Consider the following 24,395-nt stretch of genomic DNA (forward strand, 5'->3'; position numbering starts at 1 on the left):
TTGGTCACAGCAGCGATGCTCAAATATTCCTGAGGAAAAAGACGCCTCCTGCATGCAGCACTGACCCGAGTACTGCGTCTGATGATACAGCATCAGATCACCATCAATCGCAGTCCCAGCATACTCAGGCTGGAAACCGGAACTCCTGCTGTGGGGCCAGGAAATCTGCATCCAAACACGCAGAGCCTGGCACTCCTACAACATGGGGGTAACATATCCCCCGTTTTTTAGAATGGTCCCCTTTGCAGCCCTCACTCACCAGTTTATAATGGGTGAAGTATAAATGTTATGTGTGTAACAATAAAATATGTTGCATTACGGAACACAGAACAATTATAATGTTGGGAAATAACATGAACAGTACATCTATCAGTAATAACAGAAACATTAGAAGATGAATGACTGAATGTGTAACAGAAACAATTTAGGTGAGAAAGAGATGTAAAGTTTGCTATATAAAATGTAAGCAGATAAGACTAATAACTAGAGATACCATGTAGCTGTGTGACCCTGTAATGTAACTTGTAGTGTGATAACATTGTTATGTGACTGTAGACATGGAGTCTGTATTGTTCAGTGTGGCCCCTCCCAGAATACACAGACCTCCAACATACAGTAGGAGAGTAGGATGGGACTCCTATATAAAGACTCCTCTCACCTCCACTCCTCACTCACTCTCCTTATACTCTGTACTGACTCAGATCTGTGGCTCACAATGCAGCTAGCACTCATACTCACCCTCTGCTGCTTTACCAGCATCCTGTCATTACCAGGTAAGTCATGCTCCCAATAGTTGTATTGCTATATATATGTGCATGAGTGTATATAATATATCTACTTACTGTAGTTCTGTCATTATCACATCTGTAGCAAAAGTTCTCAAACTCAGTCCTCAGAACTACATACAATTCATGTTTTCTGGGGCTCTGCATAGCATTGCAAGTAGATCTTTTATGTGTCAGTGAGTAATGACTACACCTGTGCAGCTTCTAGGTGACCTGGAAAACATGAACTGTTTGGGGTCCTGTGGACTGAGTTTGGGAGCCTACTGTATGTTCTACAGCCGAGTTTCCCAAATGCCGACATAACAGTCCAGGTTTTAAGGATATCCATGCTAGAGTCCAGATGGTTAAAACATAATGACTGAGGTATTAAGTCACCTGTGCTCAATTATAGATATTCCTAAAACCTGCACTGTAATGACAGATTTGGGGAAACTGATCTATGGTATCCTAAGCTCTATCAGTGTAATGATATATGAATTAGTTATTTGCATGCTCATTTATTTATTACCAGTTATTTATATAGAGCACACATATTCCGCAGCACTTTACAGAGATTATTTGGCCATTCACATTAGTTCATGCCCTAGTGGAGCTTACATTCTATACACCCTATCACATGTACAAACCCACACATTCATGCTAGGGTTAATTTTGTTGGGAACCAATTAACCTACCAGTATATTTTTGGATTGTGGGAGGAAACGGGAGAACCCAGAGGAAACCCATGCAAGTATGGGGAGAATATACAAAGTCCACACAGATAGGGCCATGATGGGAATCAAACCCATGACCTCAGTGCTGTGAGGCAGTAATGCTATCCATTACACCATCAGTACATAAATGTAATATTGTGTTGCTCATTATACTGTAATATACTGTAATATATTTTTAAGAGTGTGACCATTGCAAATAAAACAACCTGCATGTATATGGGAATTAATATCTAGGATTAATCTACTTATACCCCTTTCACACTAGCACAAAAGTCCTGGGTTTTTACACATGAATACACATCAACCTGGGATGTTTGTGTGTGAATGCAAGCTACCTGAGACTAAGTACCCAACCTGCTCTTTAGCAGGATCGGGGCGGAGACCCTGGAAATTGCCGGGTGCAAGATCCAGCACATTCCTGGCTGTGATGTTTGAAAGATGCATCAGGTATACAGACATGTTTGTCTTGTATATACTGCGATAGTAAAGCACATTTATATGTAGTTTACATGATAACTCCACATACAGTAGATACAATTACAAAGACTTTCTTATTGAAGTGATGACAGTGGGAACAGACGTGTGGGAGCCCCCAGCAACTACAGAACAATCTTTCCCCAGTCACTGCACTTGCACTAGACTACCCATAACTAATCCATCTCCTTTCATTGTCATTTGGGGCCAGATGAAGATTTGGGGCCAGAGTTAAGGGCCGTATTCACGGCCCAATTTGGGGAGAGATGTGTGATGAGCGAACTGCTCAGCACACATCTCTTCCCTCACACAGCACAGTGCGAGTGTGCAGGGGGAGACGGGGGGCCACGAACTGCTAGACTGAGCGTGTATGCAGGCCAATCTAGCACTAGCGATAGCGATGCGCGGGGCTGCACATCGCTATCACTGTGGGGGTAAACACGGAGAGATCACTGCTTAAAATCTAAGCAATCTAGTCAGATTCCTTATGTTTAAAGCAGTGATCGCTCTGAGTACACCCCCCCCCCCCCCCTTTAGATTTGGATGGAGTGTGTTCAAACTGAGATCTAAATTGCAGTGTAAAATAAAGCAGCAGTATTTACCATGCACAGAAAAATATAACCCACACGACGGGTGGTCTTAAGTATGCCGACTGACGGGATACTGGCACACAGTATACCGGCGCCGGAATCCCGACAGCCGGCATACCAACACTTATTCTCCCTTGTGGGGGTCCACGACCCCCCTGGAGGGAGAATGAAATAGCGTGGCGCGCGTATCGCGCCACCGTGCCCGTAGCGTGGGGAGCCCGCAAGGGGCTCATTTGCACTCGCCACACTGTCGGTAAGCCGGCGTTCAGGCTCCTGGCGCCGGTATGCTGGTCGCCGGGAGCCCGACCGCCGGGATATCGTAGTGAACCCCTTTTAACTACAGAAATTAGCAGTATGAGTGTATTAGCAATTTGGAGATAACCTGTGCTCAGCCCTTATAAGATCACTATAATATTTAATATCACTCATTAAGGGAATTATTAGATTAATTGCTTAATAACAATGATGCATAGTAGGATTACACCTCTATAATTATTATAGAGGGAATAGCTGAATGGCAATAAAGTTATAAATACTTGCAGCTGTATAATAGAGGAGATACAGTATTTGTGGAAGTGATAAATCTAATCTCACTAAATAAAAGATACACTGAGAGCAATGAGAGAGTCCTGATAAGCAGGGCAGTACAGAGCCTGGCTGGGCCCAGGTGCTTTTCAAGAGGCGTGGCTTAATCACAGGAGGTGTGGTCATGCTCCCTTAGAGAAAAATACTGAAAAAAATGGTATTTTAAGCGCCTCCATGGCCACACAGCAGCGTGTGCCGGGCTGAGGGGAAGAGCTGCAGCTGCTGCCAGGTAAGGGGGACCAAGGCCCCTACTTGTCCCCTCTATCAGACCTGGGCCCAGGTAAGTTGTACCCTCTCTCCTCTGCACCACTACTGATAGGTCTCTAAGCGGATTGATTGATTGATTGATTGATTGATTGATTGATTGATATAATGTATTTTTATAATGCAGATAATTATTTCTAACAAGGCAAATTAGCCCATATATACTAATAAATAACTGATATCTAGGCAGTAAGAAAAGACAGCAGCCAGGGGTCTTTTATAAGAATATTATTACACTTGTTTTTTTAATAGCTAGTGTGAATTATAAAGCGCTATGGAATATGCTGCATTATATAAGAAACTGTTAATAAACAAATTAGCACTCTTAGATGGAGTTGTTTGCATTGTACTTCATAAACAATTACTGTTCTTATTAGAGATGAGCGCCTGAAATTTTTCGGGTTTTGTGTTTTGGTTTTGGGTTCGGTTCCGCGGCCGTGTTTTGGGTTCGAACGCGTTTTGGCAAAACCTCACCGAATTTTTTTTGTCGGATTCGGGTGTGTTTTGGATTCGGGTGTTTTTTTCAAAAAACACTAAAAAACAGCTTAAATCATAGAATTTGGGGGTCATTTTGATCCCAAAGTATTATTAACCTCAAAAACCATAATTTACACTCATTTTCAGTCTATTCTGAATACCTCACACCTCACAATATTATTTTTAGTCCTAAAATTTGCACCGAGGTCGCTGTGTGAGTAAGATAAGCGACCCTAGTGGCCGACACAAACACCGGGCCCATCTAGGAGTGGCACTGCAGTGTCACGCAGGATGTCCCTTCCAAAAAACCCTCCCCAAACAGCACATGACGCAAAGAAAAAAAGAGGCGCAATGAGGTAGCTGTGTGAGTAAGATTAGCGACCCTAGTGGCCGACACAAACACCGGGCCCATCTAGGAGTGGCACTGCAGTGTCACGCAGGATGGCCCTTCCAAAAAACCCTCCCCAAACAGCACATGACGCAAAGAAAAAAAGAGGCGCAATGAGGTAGCTGTGTGAGTAAGATTAGCGACCCTAGTGGCCGACACAAACACCGGGCCCATCTAGGAGTGGCACTGCAGTGTCACGCAGGATGTCCCTTCCAAAAATCCCTCCCCAAACAGCACATGACGCAAAGAAAAAAAGAGGCGCAATGAGGTAGCTGTGTGAGTAAGATTAGCGACCCTAGTGGCCGACACAAACACCGAGCCCATCTAGGAGTGGCACTGCAGTGTCACGCAGGATGTCCCTTCCAAAAAACCCTCCCCAAACAGCACATGACGCAAAGAAAAAAAGAGGCGCAATGAGGTAGCTGACTGTGTGAGTAAGATTAGCGACCCTAGTGGCCGACACAAACACCGGGCCCATTTAGGAGTGGCACTGCAGTGTCACGCAGGATGGCCCTTCCAAAAAACCCTCCCCAAACAGCACATGACGCAAAGAAAAAAAGAGGCGCAATGAGGTAGCTGTGTGAGTAAGATTAGCGACCCTAGTGGCCGACACAAACACCGGGCCCATCTAGGAGTGGCACTGCAGTGTCACGCAGGATGTCCCTTCCAAAAAACCCTCCCCAAACAGCACATGACGCAAAGAAAAAAAGAGGCGCAATGAGGTAGCTGTGTGAGTAAGATTAGCGACCCTAGTGGCCGACACAAACACCGGGCCCATCTAGGAGTGGCACTGCAGTGTCACGCAGGATGTCCCTTCCAAAAAACCCTCCCCAAACAGCACATGACGCAAAGAAAAAAAGAGGCGCAATGAGGTAGCTGACTGTGTGAGTAAGATTAGCGACCCTAGTGGCCGACACAAACACCGGGCCCATTTAGGAGTGGCACTGCAGTGTCACGCAGGATGTCCCTTCCAAAAAACCCTCCCCAATCAGCACATGATGCAAAGAAAAAGAAAAGAAAAAAGAGGTGCAAGATGGAATTGTCCTTGGGCCCTCCCACCCACCCTTATGTTGTATAAACAAAACAGGACATGCACACTTTAACCAACCCATCATTTCAGTGACAGGGTCTGCCACACGACTGTGACTGATATGACGGGTTGGTTTGGACCCCCCCCAAAAAAGAAGCAATTAATCTCTCCTTGCACAAACTGGCTCTACAGAGGCAAGATGTCCACCTCATCATCACCCTCCGATATATCACCGTGTACATCCATCTCCTCACAGATTATCAATTCGTCCCCACTGGAATCCACCATCTCAGCTCCCTGTGTACTTTGTGGAGGCAATTGCTGCTGGTCAATGTCTCTGCGGAGGAATTGATTATAATTCATTTTAATGAACATCATCTTCTCCACATTTTCTGGATGTAACCTCGTACGCCGATTGCTGACAAGGTGAGCGGCGGCACTAAACACTCTTTCGGAGTACACACTTGTGGGAGGGCAACTTAGGTAGAATAAAGCCAGTTTGTGCAAGGGCCTCCAAATTGCCTCTTTTTCCTGCCAGTATAAGTACGGACTGTGTGACGTGCCTACTTGGATGCGGTCACTCATATAATCCTCCACCATTCTATCAATGTTGAGAGAATCATATGCAGTGACAGTAGACGACATGTCCGTAATCGTTGTCAGGTCCTTCAGTCCGGACCAGATGTCAGCATCAGCAGTCGCTCCAGACTGCCCTGCATCACCGCCAGCGGGTGGGCTCGGAATTCTGAGCCTTTTCCTCGCACCCCCAGTTGCGGGAGAATGTGAAGGAGGAGATGTTGACAGGTCGCGTTCCGCTTGACTTGACAATTTTGTCACCAGCAGGTCTTTCAACCCCAGCAGACTTGTGTCTGCCGGAAAGAGAGATCCAAGGTAGGCTTTAAATCTAGGATCGAGCACGGTGGCCAAAATGTAGTGCTCTGATTTCAACAGATTGACCACCCGTGAATCCTTGTTAAGCGAATTAAGGGCTCCATCCACAAGTCCCACATGCCTAGCGGAATCGCTCCGTGTTAGCTCCTCCTTCAATGTCTCCAGCTTCTTCTGCAAAAGCCTGATGAGGGGAATGACCTGACTCAGGCTGGCAGTGTCTGAACTGACTTCACGTGTGGCAAGTTCAAAGGGCATCAGAACCTTGCACAACGTTGAAATCATTCTCCACTGCGCCTGAGACAGGTGCATTCCACCTACTATATCGTGCTCAATTGTATAGGCTTGAATGGCCTTTTGCTGCTCCTCCAACCTCTGAAGCATATAGGGGGTTGAATTCCACCTCGTTACCACTTCTTGCTTCAGATGATGGCAGGGCAGGTTCAGTAGTTTTTGGTGGTGCTCCAGTCTTCTGTACATGGTGCCTGTATGCCGAAAGTGTCCCGCAATTCTTCTGGCCACCGACAGCATCTCTTGCACGCCCCTGTCGTTTTTTAAAAAATTCTGCACCACCAAATTCAAGGTATGTGCAAAACATGGGACGTGCTGGAATTTGCCCATATTTAATGCACACACAATATTGCTGGCGTTGTCCGATGCCACAAATCCACAGGAGAGTCCAATTGGGGTAAGCCATTCCGCGATGATCTTCCTCAGTTGCCGTAAGAGGTTTTCAGCTGTGTGCGTATTCTGGAAAGCGGTGATACAAAGCGTAGCCTGCCTAGGAAAGAGTTGGCGTTTGCGAGATGCTGCTACTGGTGCCGCCGCTGCTGTTCTTGCGGCGGGAGTCCATACATCTACCCAGTGGGCTGTCACAGTCATATAGTCCTGACCCTGCCCTGCTCCACTTGTCCACATGTCCGTGGTTAAGTGGACATTGGGTACAACTGCATTTTTTAGGACACTGGTGAGTCTTTTTCTGACGTCCGTGTACATTCTCGGTATCGCCTGCCTAGAGAAGTGGAACCTAGATGGTATTTGGTAACGGGGGCACACTGCCTCAATAAATTGTCTAGTTCCCTGTGAACTAACGGCGGATACCGGACGCACGTCTAACACCAACATAGTTGTCAAGGCCTCAGTTATCCGCTTTGCAGCAGGATGACTGCTGTGATATTTCATCTTCCTCGCAAAGGACTGTTGAACAGTCAATTGCTTACTGGAAGTAGTACAAGTGGGCTTACGACTTCCCCTCTGGGATGACCATCGACTCCCAGCAGCAACAACAGCAGCGCCAGCAGCAGTAGGCGTTACACGCAAGGATGCATCGGAGGAATCCCAGGCAGGAGAGGAATCGTCAGAATTGCCAGTGACATGGCCTGCAGGACTATTGGCATTCCTGGGGAAGGAGGAAATTGACACTGAGGGAGTTGGTGGGGTGGTTTGCGTGAGCTTGGTTACAAGAGGAAGGGATTTACTGGTCAGTGGACTGCTTCCGCTGTCACCCAAAGTTTTTGAACTTGTCACTGACTTATTATGAATGCGCTGCAGGTGACGTATAAGGGAGGATGTTCCGAGGTGGTTAACGTCCTTACCCCTACTTATTACAGCTTGACAAAGGGAACACACGGCTTGACACCTGTTGTCCGCATTTCTGGTGAAATACCTCCACACTGAAGAGCTGATTTTTTTGGTATTTTCACCTGGCATGTCAACGGCCATATTCCTCCCACGGACAACAGGTGTCTCCCCGGGTGCCTGACTTAAACAAACCACCTCACCATCAGAATCCTCCTGGTCAATTTCCTCCCCAGCGCCAGCAACACCCATATCCTCCTCATCCTGGTGTACTTCAACACTGACATCTTCAATCTGACTATCAGGAACTGGACTGCGGGTGCTCCTTCCAGCACTTGCAGGGGGCGTGCAAATGGTGGAAGGCGCATGCTCTTCACGTCCAGTGTTGGGAAGGTCAGGCATCGCAACCGACACAATTGGACTCTCCTTGTGGATTTGGGATTTCGAAGAATGCACAGTTCTTTGCTGTGCTGCTTTTGCCAGCTTGAGTCTTTTCATTTTTCTAGCGAGAGGCTGAGTGCTTCCATCCTCATGTGAAGCTGAACCACTAGCCATGAACATAGGCCAGGGCCTCAGCCGTTCCTTGCCACTCCGTGTCGTAAATGGCATATTGGCAAGTTTACGCTTCTCCTCCGACAATTTTATTTTAGGTTTTGGAGTCCTTTTTTTTCTGATATTTGGTGTTTTGGATTTGACATGCTCTGTACTATGACATTGGGCATCGGCCTTGGCAGACGACGTTGCTGGCATTTCATCGTCTCGGCCATGACTAGTGGCAGCAGCTTCAGCACGAGGTGGAAGTGGATCTTGATCTTTCCCTAATTTTGGAACCTCAACATTTTTGTTCTCCATATTTTAATAGGCACAACTAAAAGGCACCTCAGGTAAACAATGGAGATGGATACTAGTATACAATTATGGACTGCCTGCCGAGTGCAGACACAGAGGTAGCCACAGCCGTGAACTACCGTACTGTACTGTGTCTGCTGCTAATATAGACTGGTTGATAAAGAGATGTCTATGTAACTATGTATGTATAAAGAAGAAAGAAAAAAAAACCACGGTTAGGTGGTATACAATTATGGACGGACTGCCTGCCGAGTGCAGACACAGAGGTAGCCACAGCCGTGAACTACCGTACTGTACTGTGTCTGCTGCTAATATAGACTGGTTGATAAAGAGATGTCGTAGTAGTATGTATGTATAAAGAAGAAAAAAAAACCACGGTTAGGTGGTATATACAATTATGGACGGGCTGCCGAGTGCCGACACAGAGGTAGCCACAGCCGTGAACTACCGCACTGTACTGTGTCTGCTGCTAATATATAGACTGGTTGATAAAGAGATAGTATACTCGTAACTAGTATGTATGTATGTATAAAGAAAGAAAAAAAAAACCACGGTTAGGTGGTATATACAATTATGGACGGGCTGCCGAGTGCCGACACAGAGGTAGCCACAGCCGTGAACTACCGCACTGTACTGTGTCTGCTGCTAATATAGACTGGTTGATAAAGAGATAGTATACTCGTAACTAGTATGACTATAAAGAAAGAAAAAAAAACCACGGTTAGGTGGTATATACAATTATGGACGGGCTGCCGAGTGCCGACACAGAGGTAGCCACAGCCGTGAACTACCGCACTGTACTGTGTCTGCTGCTAATATATAGACTGGTTGATAAAGAGATAGTATACTCGTAACTAGTATGTATGTATAAAGAAAGAAAAAAAAAACACGGTTAGGTGGTATATACAATTATGGACGGGCTGCCGAGTGCCGACACAGAAGTAGCCACAGCCGTGAACTACCGCACTGTACTGTGTCTGCTGCTAATATAGACTGGTTGATAAAGAGATAGTATACTCGTAACTAGTATGTATGTATAAAGAAAGAAAAAAAAACCACGGTTAGGTGGTATATACAATTATGGACGGGCTGCCGAGTGCCGACACAGAGGTAGCCACAGCCGTGAACTACCGCACTGTACTGTGTCTGCTGCTAATATATAGACTGGTTGATAAAGAGATAGTATACTTGTAACTAGTATGTATGTATAAAGAAAGAAAAAAAAACCACGGTTAGGTGGTATATACAATTATGGACGGGCTGCCGAGTGCCGACACAGAGGTAGCCACAGCCGTGAACTACCGCACTGTACTGTGTCTGCTGCTAATATATAGACTGGTTGATAAAGAGATAGTATACTCGTAACTAGTATGTATGTATAAAGAAAGAAAAAAAAACCACGGTTAGGTGGTATATACAATTATGGACGGGCTGCCGAGTGCCGACACAGAGGTAGCCACAGCCGTGAACTACCGCACTGTACTGTGTCTGCTGCTAATATAGACTGGTTGATAAAGAGATAGTATACTCGTAACTAGTATGTATGTATAAAGAAAGAAAAAAAAACCACGGTTAGGTGGTATATACAATTATGGACGGGCTGCCGAGTGCCGACACAGAGGTAGCCACAGCCGTGAACTACCGCACTGTACTGTGTCTGCTGCTAATATATAGACTGGTTGATAAAGAGATAGTATACTCGTAACTAGTATGTATGTATAAAGAAAGAAAAAAAAACCACGGTTAGGTGGTATATACAATTATGGACGGGCTGCCGAGTGCCGACACAGAGGTAGCCACAGCCGTGAACTACCGCACTGTACTGTGTCTGCTGCTAATATAGACTGGTTGATAAAGAGATAGTATACTCGTACCTAGTATGTATGTATAAAGAAAGAAAAAAAAAACCACGGTTAGGTGGTATATACAATTATGGACGGGCTGCCGAGTGCCGACACAGAGGTAGCCACAGCCGTGAACTACCGCACTGTACTGTGTCTGCTGCTAATATAGACTGGTTGATAAAGAGATAGTATACTCGTAACTAGTATGACTATAAAGAAAGAAAAAAAAACCACGGTTAGGTGGTATATACAATTATGGACGGGCTGCCGAGTGCCGACACAGAGGTAGCCACAGCCGTGAACTACCGCACTGTACTGTGTCTGCTGCTAATATAGACTGGTTGATAAAGAGATAGTATACTACTAATATTATATATACTGGTGGTCAGGTCACTGGTCACTAGTCACACTGGCAGTGGCACTCCTGCAGCAAAAGTGTGCACTGTTTAATTTTAATATAATATTATGTACTCCTGGCTCCTGCTATAACCTATAACTGGCACTGCAGTGCTCCCCAGTCTCCCCCACAATTATAAGCTGTGTGAGCTGAGCACAGTCAGATATATATATACATTGATGCAGCACACTGGGCTGAGCAGTGCACACAGATATGGTATGTGACTGAGTCACTGTGTGTATCGTTTTTTTCAGGCAGAGAACGGATATATTAAATAAAACAAACAACTGCACTGTCTGGTGGTCACTGTGGTCGTCAGTCACTAAACTCTGCACTCTCTTCTACAGTATCACAGCCTCAGGTCAATCTCTCTCTCTCTCTCTCAACCCTAATCTAAATGGAGAGGACGCCAGCCACGTCCTCTCCCTATCAATCTCAATGCACGTGTGAAAATGGCGGCGACGCGCGGCTCCTTATATAGAATCCGAGTCTCGCGAGAATCCGACAGCGTCATGATGACGTTCGGGCGCGCTCGGGTTAACCGAGCAAGGCGGGAGGATCCGAGTCTGCTCGGACCCGTGAAAAAAACATGAAGTTCGTGCGGGTTCGGATTCAGAGAAACCGAACCCGCTCATCTCTAGTTCTTATATGTCATTCTTTAGATTTACATTGTTGCCCAGGTAAAAGTTCAGATGAAATGGTCCAATTCATTCACTTTTAATAAAATTGATCAGTAATATTTTCTCCAAGGCCTAAAATCCCAGAATACCCATTTGTAGCAAATGGTTATACACTGACCACTTATCAGATAGACTGCAATGTGCCATTCTGGAGCTGCACACATCACGGATATGTTCTCAGATGAACCCTGGTGCACATCACCACTAACTGAATCAACCTCTAAGTATCATTTTACAGTGGAGGAACATTGTCATCTCTGCACCATGTGGTATAGTAAAGGTGGGTACTCACAGAGCGATATTCTAAGCAATCTGACTAATTACTTAGAATTTAAGCACTATCGCTCCGTGTGTACCCCTTACAGCGATAGCGATGCGCAACCCCACGCATCGCATGCAGGCCAATCTAGCGGGTCGCTCACTTCACCCGCTGAGTGAAGTGAGCGGCCCCCCATCTCCCCCCGCACGCTCAGCACACATCGCGCTGTGCTGAGCGGGGGGAGAGATGTGTGCTGAGCGGTTCGCTCAGCACACATCTCTCCCACATCGGCCCGTCTATATGGGCCTTTAGAATAGTCACAAAGTGCAGGCCCAATGCTTCACTGGATAATGGCTGATGTAGATTTTATGTAATAGAAACCTTCCTACGCTCAGATAGACCACTGACTGCAACCATATCTTTATTTTTGTAGATAATGAAGACAAGGGATCAGGAGTAGATCCAATCATCACACAGGAACAAGGCAACACCTTTATGGCACGTGACCAAGGCGATTCTTCTGGAAACTATTTTGCAGACCAAGGCTCATCCACAGATATTCATGGAGAGCAAGACCAATTTGCTGCATATTTTCATGATAACCAAGGCCAATTTTCTGGATCTCCAGTATAGGAACAAGGGGGTTTAGGGATATAGAGGGAAGATTGGTTCTGGGGAGTATTTGTATAAAAATGTAACAATTTGGTTTTTAATAACCTGGAATTACAGTATAGGACTAATAGGGTCTGTGGATATAAAGGGAAAAGGGATTCTGGGGGGTTGGAGACTATTTGTATAACAATGTAACAGTTTGTTTTCTAATAAAGAAAGAAACCTACACCTATCTGCATAAGGTTTATTTGTAACAAAGGGCCTGATTTGAAGTTGGGAATGCACTGCAGTTGGGGCAGATGTAAATTGTGCAGAAAGATTTAGATGTAACAAGGGGCGTGCCAAAACTCAGATCTAAATTACAGTGTAATAATACAGCTGCCCAACACTTGTGGACTACACACATAAGCAGCCATTATTTACATATTACCTAGCAAGCTGCAAAAAATCAGGGTACTACTGTGGTATTTGTCAGTGAATTTATACACCCCCAACCTGCTGCAAAATAATCTTGTTCAAACTTATTTCTTACTTCTGATGAAGCTAGGTGACCGTGCCTAGGGAAACGCGTTAAGTGACAAGCTGCCACCAACATATGCATTCCATCCTGTGAGGATCCAGATATGGACTTTTAACACAAATATTCCTGCCTTGGAAATTTCTCTGTGGGACTGCATCATTACAGCACTGATTGGAGTTAATCAGCCTCTGCATAAAACATCTCAGCTTGCCTGCTGTTATTTTCCAAGCTCTTGGAGGACTCCATCACCATGGGTAACACCAGCTGTATTTAAACAACACTATTCCCCAGGGAACTTTATTTCTCAGTCCGGGATCACATGTGGATGCATACTAGCAGCTATTCTTATTTTGATCCTCAGCTTCAATCTATGCCCAATCTTATTTGTTTTTAAGTGACATTTTAACTGTTTAGTGAATAAATTATTTACTTGTTTCAATTCATCCACGTTTTTGTTATTAATATTGGAGAAACTTCTACTAGCGCCAGTACACCTTTTCCTTTATTTCTACTTAAACTGTTTGCATTCTAGTACTGCAGTATCACAGAGTACCTAGGAAACACTGACGTGCGGTGGGGTGAGGCAGAGTCTTTACTGTCATACTAACGTTTGCACCAGAGTTTTGACTGTATAAAGTATATAAAAAATACAAAGAATATGTTAGAAATATCTTCTTTGCATTATTCTAATAATTTTATAGCCAAAACTCTGGAGTAAAAAGTCTATGGCAGGGGAGGCAGTGCCTCACCTGCCTATCTTTTCCGCACATCTCTGTTCAAAACTTACCAAATTTCCAGTAGTTTACACTGCTTTACCTGTGTATAATGCCCAGATGTACCCTTTGGCTCATATATTGCATGTAAATCTGGCTCTGGGGCTACCCAGTGCCATCTGAGCTATTTAGCTCACCGCACGTCCCTGCTAGGAAATTGCAAACAAATGTGGGACACTCAATGGTATTTTGACAGTTAACACTCTTCAAAATATGAAAGGTTTTATAGCTTTATATTATAGTTTATTGTATTTATTTATAAGATATATCTTTATATTGTGAAGTGTTATAGTCAGGTGAGATCCAATATCATAGATTCTATAGCAGAGGCATAAAACCAGGTTTGTGTTGGTGATAGACCATGCTGGATTAGAATAATCCTAATGTTAAAACACAGACAAAATAACTATTTTTATTGCAAGGTAACAGTCCCTCATTTTGAGGTCTATTTATTAAAACCACTTAACTGACGATTTTTCCCTTCAAAACAGTTTATAACATTGGGGGGGGGGGTTTGTTTACATTTTATTTAATATAGTTTAAAACATTTTTTTTTAAAATATTTAAATATTATATTATGCACATCTGCAGAACGGATCTCCTCGTCAAAAACTCGGGGAGACAGTGGGCCGGCGCAGTCACATGTGAACTGACCATGCCAGTTAAGTGGTTAATTATCAGGTTTTAGACTTGATAATTATAATTTCGTATCACTTAGAAATTATGTACCACTGGGATGTGTGAAAGAACACCTGCAGGCACAGCCAGGAGATGCCAAAGGAGCCCATCTGTGTGATGCGCAAAAGTAATGTCATCTATGTATTTCATGCAGTGGGGGCTGGTCGCCCTACTGTACATGAGTGGTCAACCGACATTAAGTACAGCCTCCCATGCACCATTTTCTCACTAGTAGTAGTAATGTCACTTCCCAAACACACGTATCATCCATCTCTGAAATAGCACTGAGGCTGAGGAACAAATCAAGAGCCTAATTCAGACCTTATCGCTGCAGCAAAATTGTTGTCCAACGGGCAAAGCTATATGCACTGCAGTTGGGGCAAATATAACATGTGCGGAGTGAGTTAGATTTGGGTTGGTTATTTTGTTTCTGTGCAAGGTAAATATTCAGTGGCACATGCAGGGGGGGTTTTCGAGCACCCAGAACCCCCCCCCCCACCACCCCAAAATGTATTTCTTATTTTTATTTCTTTTTTTGCTGCATTTTGCGAGCCGAGTATTATTAATGGCTGTCTAGTGTCCTCTGCAGCCTGCTGTCTTCCTGGTGGCACTTGTAAGTGCTTAATAAAAGTTTACTTTATTTTAATTACACATACATATAAACACACACACACACACACACACACATATGATATACAGGCGGAGTATCCCTTATCCAAAATGCTTGGGACCAGAGGAATTTTGGATATCGGATTTTTCCGTATTTTGGAATAATTGCATACCATAATGAGATATTATGGTGATGGAACCTAAATCTAAGCACAGAATGCATTTATGTTACATATACACCTTATACACACAGCCTGAAGGTAATTTTAGCCAATATTTTTATAACTTTCTGCATTAAACAAAATGTGTGTACATTCACACAAATCATTTATGTTTCATATACACACCTTATGCACACAGCCTGAAGGTCATTTAATACAATATTTTTAATAACTTTGAGTATTAAACAAAGTTTGTGAACATTGAGCCATCAAAAAGAAAGGTTTCACTATCTCAGTCTCACTCAAAAAAGTCTATATTTCGGAATATTTGGATATGAGATACTCAACCAGTATATACATGTGTATATATACACGTGTACTGTGTGTGTGTGTGTGTGTGTGTGTGTGTGTGTGTGTGTGTGTATATATATATATATATATATATATATATATATGCATGTTTAATATGCTATGTGTATATGTATATATATATATATATATATATATATATATATATATCAAACAAATACTCTCCCTTTGCGCTAATTTGTAAAACCTGTCACCCTGAATAAATACGTATGTAAACTATTTGGTATAGGCAGCCTGATTCAACTAAGTCCCCTGTTAGAAGGGACTGGAAATAAGGAATATACAACAATAGAAGAATTGGCGCCAGGGGGTCGCATCAACTCACACTATTCCAACCCCTAATTGGTTAATACTTTTTTTCTAAATAATAACAACATGTTCCATCATAAAACATTTATTAAAAACATATTCAAATTAATACAGAGGAGATATATTATTCCACACTTTAAGATGTATGACTCTTAGCGCTGAATACAAATGTTGAAGGATCACAACAATCTCCTTCTCCTTATAGTTGGTTCGGAGATAGCTTCACAACACAGACAACCCAACGCGTTTCGTCTTATACAAAAGACTTCATCAGGGGTATCTCTACAATTGTAAAAAAATCTTATCAGAACTAAAAATAATTGTTCCTTAATAAAAATGCATAATACATTCAATCAAAATATATGAGGAACATATAATTATAATAGAACAAGGATATGTCAGAGCAGACAGAATGAAAAGGAAGAAAATTACAATTGAATCTTGGGTCCTTCCTCAAGCAGCTGAGAAGTACAGTAGTTTATACAAACAGTATAATGTGACAAAACTTGTTCATACATGCATGATGGAAACTTCAATATAACACCGAGGCTTTCTGATGAACAATCAGTGTGGCCTAATTGGAAAAATATTGACCTCATCATATATACTGAGTGTTCATATTATATATGTAATAAAAATATATCATAATGTCCCCTCACATACCTTGTGGTGAGACAACTGAAGGGTCACTTAGAAAGGAAATGGTGGGAGTGGTGTTGCGCTCAATCCAGATGTCTTGATCTAATTAATTGATTAGTTAGCTTAATGAACCCTTAATTTAAGTAAATGTGGATGTGATAAATAAATGTATGGAACAAGTGGATGACTAGTGGTCCTATGTTCGACAAATGCAATGTTATGGAGACAAATAATACTTATATAGTAAATAGGTACTGCTGTACCACTTTATTAAGATCAGGCTGGCTATGGAAATGCCATTGTAAGGATGAGTACTTGATGGCACTGATAATATAAGTGTCACTCTTGGTTAGGAAATCAGTCCAGGTTGCGGCGTCCCGCACCTATGGTTTTTACAGTCTCTATTTAAGTGCACTTGAAAATCTGTAAAGTCTCTCATATAGCGCTTTATCTGTATATAACAAATTGCGTGTCTTGTTCAATCTTCACGGTGTGGGCATTAGCAAGTGCACATGGGGGGTGTGATAGGGAGGCTCCGGACTGGTATTACCAGCCGGACTCAGCTGCTCGTGGTGCGTCTTGGTGCAGACGTCCCCTGAGAGCCGAAGTGCCGCACTGGTAATCCCGTCTTGGGCGGAGGAGAAACTCAGATAGCGCTCTACGGAGCTGCTTGCTGAGTGACTTTCGCCGCACACGGAGACTCGCTTCCTACCTTCTCCTGTGTCTGCCGGGCTCCGTCACCGGCTTCTCTGTCCTCTGTTGCTCGGCAACCTGGTCAGCTTCCGGGTTCTCCCGATCACGTGACCGGGTCTTGTTGGTCTAGCGATCGCTGTCTCTGGTGCTTAGATGCGATTCTGCAGAACTCCAATGTCTGTATGTAGTTGACTCCAACGCGTTTCAGCCTTTTCAAGGCCTTCCTCTGGGAGAAGTAAATGCACATTTACCACTTAAAAAGGAAACCTAATAAATTCATATTTAGGGCAAATTAGTGAATGGTCATTATCAGATATTTAATTAGTCAATGATATCAGTTTTGACTTAGGATAATTGATGCATTTTATAATGAAACTGTATTTAAAGAACAACCTCCCTTTTTAGGTATAACATTTATTGGAGGTTTTTAAGACAAAAAACTCTATTGCTGATCACTACTACCATTCTGGCCCATAGCAATTAAATACTCTAATGAGTCCAGCTGTTTCATTAATTGACATAATGAAAGTGCTGACCTTTAAACCCAGACTCTAAAAAGTGCTGGAATGAATTATCAAAGAATAAACTTTTAATTACATACTGTCACATAATCAAAAGAGATGTGAAAGTGAATATATCCTACCATTGAAAGCACTAAAGTGCAATATTGCAAATATACATGAATAAAATATACATAGTGACATTTACATATTTAAACAGAGCTTTGTTCAGAATGATGCCATATTCCCTCACCTTCTATATATCTGCAGTGGACGCTCAGTACCTGTGCAATGAAGCACCAGACTAAATGTTACCCCTTATAAAGGGAAAGGTGATGATGTCATCACATATACTATTTTGATTGGTGCACAAATAAAGGCTAATTATGGCCTGATTATTAATGGTATAAACTAACCAACCTATGAATTTTATCCTCTTATCATTAGGAATGATTCACTATAATAATCCTCACCCTTATATCCACCCAATATAAGTAAAAGTTTAATTGTTATATGACCCACAATGCATTGCAGTGTGAGTCTCATTGAAAGCTGCTTTTGTGAATGAATTACAGTATTAGTAGCCAATTACTGTGTAATAGGGGCGGGTACTTTAGCCTCTGATATTAGAATATCTGTGTATATCTATAAATAAACATATTGTGAGCACTTAAGAGACACTGCTGAGGGGAAAGTGCTTCCCTTCAGCCCCCTCCACCACCTCTGATCGTTAAAACGAACGGTCCAGGATGCTGCACGCGTCCGCTATAGCTGGACCTTATGCGTTCCAGCGCCATCTTTGTTTTGCGTTCCACCAGCCCCGTCCGGCGCTTCCCGTCATCTGACCTGATCACAGGTTATAGGCGGCCAATAAGGAGACTCTCTACCAATTACAGAAGCTAGAATACCGAATGACCGTTCAATAGATAGCCACTTGTACATACTTTAACCCCCGCTTGAATCAATCATTAGTGTCTCATCTGACAATAAATTCCATACCTACGGGGCATACTTATTTCTATTCCATACATTAGAGGAGAAATGAGAGATCAGAACCCATCATATCCCATATAGTGTACCTATATGAACTATACAGATAGCCTCAGGCCCTATTTAAAAACAGGACTAGGACCCTCGTATAGTTCACAACTCCTATGAGCCCGTTTTGTGGGAAATGCATATCCCACATACGTTTCTCGTATAACGTAAAATTTCATTTGAATTGATTTATACTTCGACAGGACCACTAGTATACCCATCTTCTAAATAGTATTTGATTTAAATGGGTCGTGAATTCTTCCACTACCAGTGTAAAACCTTATAAACAGTCATGTTCAATATATTATTAAATTGTGCTACATATGATCAATTGATGCCCATACACATTCTTATAAGTGAAATCTCGTAGCTACTACATTAACGTGATATCATCTTTACCTCATAAATTAGTGATATATTATTACAACCCACACCCTTTACAACGCTATATATGAATTGATACTTTATTGTATATGAATCAACTCGTAAAAACTAATGGTTGATTCAGATTAATTTAAAACTTTAAATATAGAACCTAAGGTTCTGTTATACTATACAATCACCTAATGTGCTATACGTGTTACTTGAATCCATATTAACTCTATACTATCCTCCCTACAGTTTGAAGTGATGTACAGTATACGGACACCCCTATGAACAAAGCTCCATCTTTACAATAGTATAGTCATATAAACATAAATACACATACTGACAATTTATTAAATTACATCCTACTCTTATGGCCTAAAATACCTTCTTAGTTTGATATTGGGACAAGTAAATTCACCATAAGAGATATATAGATGACCTGATCTTTATTTGGGAAGGTGAGATTGACTCCCTTGAGAGATTCATTTCCGGGCTCCAAGATAACTCTTTTAATCTCAAATTTACACACAAACAAGATCCATTGACTATGGACTATCTTGACATCCTTTTAAGCATTGATGATGGGGGCACTCTCAACACTAAAACTTTTTTTAAAGAAACTGACGCCAACAGCTTCATACCATCTGATAGCTGTCATCTGACCAGATGGAAGACAACTGTTCCGTATTCACAGTTTGTGCGAATGAGGAAAAACTGTAACAACATGGACAGTTATTGGGAACAATCATCCATTCTAGTGGAACAATTTACCGAAAGGGGATACAAAGAGGTAGAACTACGTAAAGATCAGGTCCGAGCTTCAAAGATCGATAGAAAAAGTATTTTGAATAGTCAAGGTCGCACAAATAGTAAACGTCAGTCGGAGAGACCATTCATCACGCAATACATTGGAAGGATGAGGATAATAAAACACACAGCTTAAAGTCAGTGGTTACCTGCAATACTAACTATGTGGTATACAAGATCGAATGTAGTTGCAAGTTATCATATATAGGCAAAACCAAGAGAAGCCTTAAAATAAGGATACAGGAATACCTGCGGAATATTAGAAATAAAGTTCAGAATCATAGCCTCCCCCGCCACTTTCAGGAAAAACATGATTCAGATGTTCAGGGCTTGACATTTACAGTGATTGAACATATACAGGAAGATAAGAGAGGAGGTGATAGAGATAAACAGTTAACCAAAAAAGAGTCTTATTGGATCTATACCCTAAATACCCTCATTCCGAATGGATTGAACGAGAGCATAGACATGGCAGTCTTCCATTAAGGGAGACAAACCCTCCTTTGATGTATTGACTATGCTTGCTCAGTGACAGGTTCAGTTATTAGCTTATACCTTCCACCGGTTCAAACTAAGAAGGTATTTTAGGCCATAAGAGTAGGATGTAATTTAATAAATTGTCAGTATGTGTATTTATGTTTATATGACTATACTATTGTAAAGATGGAGCTTTGTTCATAGGGGTGTCCGTATACTGTACATCACTTCAAGCTGTAGGGAGGATAGTATAGAGTTAATATGGATTCAAGTAACACGTATAGCACATTAGGTGATAGTATAGTATAACAGAACCTTAGGTTCTATATTTAAAGTTTTAAATTAATCTGAATCAACCATTAGTTTTTACGAGTTGATTCATATACAATAAAGTATCAATTGATATATAGCGTTGTAAAGGGTGTGGGTTGTAATAATATATCACTAATTTATGAGGTAAAGATGATATCACGTTAGTGTAGTAGCTACGAGATTTCACTTATAAGAATGTGTATGGGCATCAATTGATCATATGTAGCACAATTTAATAATATATTGAACATGACTGTTTATAAGGTTTTACACTGGTAGTGGAAGAATTCACGACCCATTTAAATCAAATACTATTTAGAAGATGGGTATACTAGTGGTCCCGTCGAAGTATAAATCAATTCAAATGAAATTTTCCGTTATACGGGAAACGTATGTGGGATATGCATTTCCCACAAAACGGGCTCATAGGAGTTGTGAACTATACGAGGGTCCTAGTCCTGTTTTTAAATAGGGCCTGAGGCTATCTGTATAGTTCATATAAGTACACTATATGGGATATGATGGGTTCTGACCTCTCATTTCTCCTCTAATGTATGGAATAGAAATAAGTATACCCCGTAGGTATGGAATTTATTGTCAGATGAGACACTAATGATTGATTCAAGCGGGGGTTAAAGTATGTACAAGTGGCTATCTATTGAACGGTCATTCGGTATTCTAGCTTCTGTAATCGGTAGAGAGTCTCCTTATTGGCCGCCTATAACCTGTGATCAGGTCAGATGACGGGAAGCGCCGGACGGGGCTGGTGGAACGCAAAACAAAGATGGCGCTGGAACGCATAAGGTCCAGCTATAGCGGACGCGTGCAGCATCCTGGACCGTTCGTTTTAACGATCAGAGGTGGTGGAGGGGGCTGAAGGGAAGCACTTTCCCCACAGCAGTGTCTCTTAAGTGCTCACAATATGTTTATTTATAGATATACACAGATATTCTAATATCAGAGGCTAAAGTACCCGCCCCTATTACACAGTGATTGGCTACTAATACTGTAATTCATTCACAAAAGCAGCTTTCAATGAGACTCACACTGCAATGCATTGTGGGTCATATAACATTTAAACTTTTACTTATATTGGGTGGATATAAGGGTGAGGATTATTATAGTGAATCAATCCTAATGATAAGAGGATAAAATTCATAGGTTGGTTAGTTTATACCATTAATAATCAGGCCATAATTAGCCTTTATTTGTGCACCAATCAAAATAGTATATGTGATGACATCATCACCTTTCCCTTTATAAGGGGTAACATTTAGTCTGGTGCTTCATTGCACAGGTACTGAGCGTCCACTGCAGATATATAGAAGGTGAGGGAATATGGCATCATTCTGAACAAAGCTCTGTTTAAATATGTAAATGTCACTATGTATATTTTATTCATGTATATTTGCAATATTGCACTTTAGTGCTTTCAATGGTTGGATATATTCACTTTCACATCTCTTTTGATTATGTGACAGTATGTAATTAAAAGTGTATTCTTTGATAATTCATTCCAGCACTTTTTAGAGTCTGGGTTTAAAGGTCAGCACTTTCATTATGTCAATTAATGAAACAGCTGGACTCATTAGAGTATTTAATTGCTATGGGCCAGAATGGTAGTAGTGATCAGCAATAGAGTTTTTTGTCTTAAAAACCTCCAATAAATGTTATACCTAAAAAGGGAGGTTGTTCTTTAAATACGGTTTCATTATAAAATGCATCAATTATCCTAAGTCAAAACTGATATCATTGACTAATTAAATATCCGATAATGACCATTCACTAATTTGCCCTAAATATGATTTTATTAGGTTTCCTTTCTAAGTGACCCTTCAGTACCTTGGTTTCCGAATTTTTGTACAAGTTATCTCACCACAAGGTATGTGAGGGGACATTATGATATATTTTTATTACATATATAAAATGAAAACTCAGTATATATGATGAGGACAATATTTTTCCAATTAGGCCACACTGATTGTTCATCAGAAAGCCTCGGTGTTATATTGAAGTTTCCATCATGCATGTATGAACAAGTTTTGTCGCATTATACTGTTTGTATAAACTACTGTACTTCTCAGCTGCTTGAGGTAGGACCCAAGATTCAATTGTAATTTTCTTCCTTTTCATTCTGTCTGCTCTGATATATCCTTGTTCTATTATGATATGTTCCTCATATATTTTGATTGAATGTATTATGCATTTTTATTAAGGAACAATTATTTTTAGTTCTGATAAGATTTTTTACAATTGTAGAGATACCCCTGATGAAGTCTTTTGTATAAGACGAAACGTGTTGGGTTGTCTGTGTTGTGAAGCTAACTCCGAACCAACTATAAGGAGAAGGAGGAGATTGTTGTGATCCTTCAACATTTGTATTCAGCGCTAAGAGTCATACATCTTAAAGTGTGGAATAATATATCTCCTGTGTATTAATTTGAATATGTTTTTAATAAATGTTTTATGATGGAACATGTTATTATTTTTTTTAAAAAAGTATTAACAATTAGGGGTTGGAATAGTGGGAGCTGATGCGACCCCCTGGCGCCAATTCTTCTATTGGTGTGTGTGTGTGTGTGTGTGTGTGTGTGTGTGTGTGTATATATATATATATATATATATATATATATATATATATATATATATATATATATATATATACACACACAAGTGTGTGTATGTGTGTGTATATATATATATATATATATATATATATACACATACACACACACACACACACTAGTTTTACGGACCCAGCATATACTGGGTCACCTCCCGTGCTTGGCTACTCCCAGTTCTGGAAACCCCCCCACCCCCCATGCAAATCCTGCATTTGCCACTGATAATGGCTGCTTTATTTTTACACTGCAATTTAGATTACAGTTTGAACACACCCCACCCAAATTGAACTCTCTCTGCACATGTTATATCTGCCCCACCTGCAGAGCACATGGTTTTGCCCATTGGAGAACAATTTTACTGCTGCAATAAGGTCCGAATTAGGCCCACAGAGTTCAAAGAACAACCTAGAGGAGAGTCCAAGGGTATTCAAAAGCACTACGCTGGCCCGGCAACAGGGGAGTTCATGGAAGACAATTGTACTGGGCTCCAAGATTCTTGGTATTCCAGATCACATACTGTGCTGTATTCAGCAGGGCGCAGGCAGAAAGAGGGAGACTGGCAGGCAACACATTAAAAGTTTATTTTTTTTCCACCCGGGTTGCATTATGTCATAGAAACATAGAATTTGAAGGCAGGTAAGAACCATTTGGCCATCTTGTCTATCTTTCTAGGGTGTGGTTATTAGGGTTAGGGGTACAGTTGGATTAGGGGTTTGGGTTAAAGTTTTGGTTAGAGCATTATTGTTAGGATCAAGGTTTGGATTCACCACTTAACTGGCAATAATGTATGTGATATGACCGCAGCCAATAGTGCATTACTTGACAAGGTCATAGCACATATGATGGGTAGCAGTTGATATAAAGACAGACACAATAACAATGGTCATAATCCCAACAGCCATTGATCAACATTCAAAATACGGACATGGTCAAAATACAGACATTCATTACACCAACATGTTCAAAATGCCAACATACGTTTTTAAAAATTTTTTGCTCAAAAACAGACTTGTTCATACTTTACCATCCCAGTGGACCTGGAGGGGCAATATAATAGACTTCATCCTGCTGTAGCCACCCCTGGGAGTGATGCGGCAGTCTCTC

General features: G+C 41.6%; 3 long non-coding RNA genes across 3 annotated transcripts; 2 read left to right on the top strand and 1 right to left on the bottom strand.

The window, feature by feature from the left end:
* The first annotated feature begins 600 nt into the window (after positions 1 to 600).
* Positions 601 to 13,376, top strand: LOC134969004 (uncharacterized). Its single transcript, XR_010189370.1, has 2 exons — positions 601 to 773; positions 12,235 to 13,376. It is a non-coding gene; the product is annotated as an uncharacterized LOC134969004 (long non-coding RNA).
* Positions 13,377 to 15,901: 2,525 nt separating this feature from the next.
* On the bottom strand, positions 15,902 to 17,974 carry LOC134969006 (uncharacterized). Its single transcript, XR_010189372.1, has 3 exons — positions 17,918 to 17,974; positions 17,184 to 17,390; positions 15,902 to 16,114 (listed from the first exon to the last, which is right to left on the bottom strand). It is a non-coding gene; the product is annotated as an uncharacterized LOC134969006 (long non-coding RNA).
* Positions 17,975 to 21,937: 3,963 nt separating this feature from the next.
* Positions 21,938 to 23,142, top strand: LOC134969005 (uncharacterized). Its single transcript, XR_010189371.1, has 4 exons — positions 21,938 to 21,995; positions 22,482 to 22,549; positions 22,639 to 22,760; positions 22,927 to 23,142. It is a non-coding gene; the product is annotated as an uncharacterized LOC134969005 (long non-coding RNA).
* The last annotated feature ends 1,253 nt before the right edge of the window (positions 23,143 to 24,395 follow it).

The sequence above is a fragment of the Pseudophryne corroboree genome, chromosome 11 (assembly GCF_028390025.1).
Source record: "Pseudophryne corroboree isolate aPseCor3 chromosome 11, aPseCor3.hap2, whole genome shotgun sequence".
Classification (NCBI taxonomy): Eukaryota; Metazoa; Chordata; class Amphibia; order Anura; family Myobatrachidae; genus Pseudophryne; species Pseudophryne corroboree.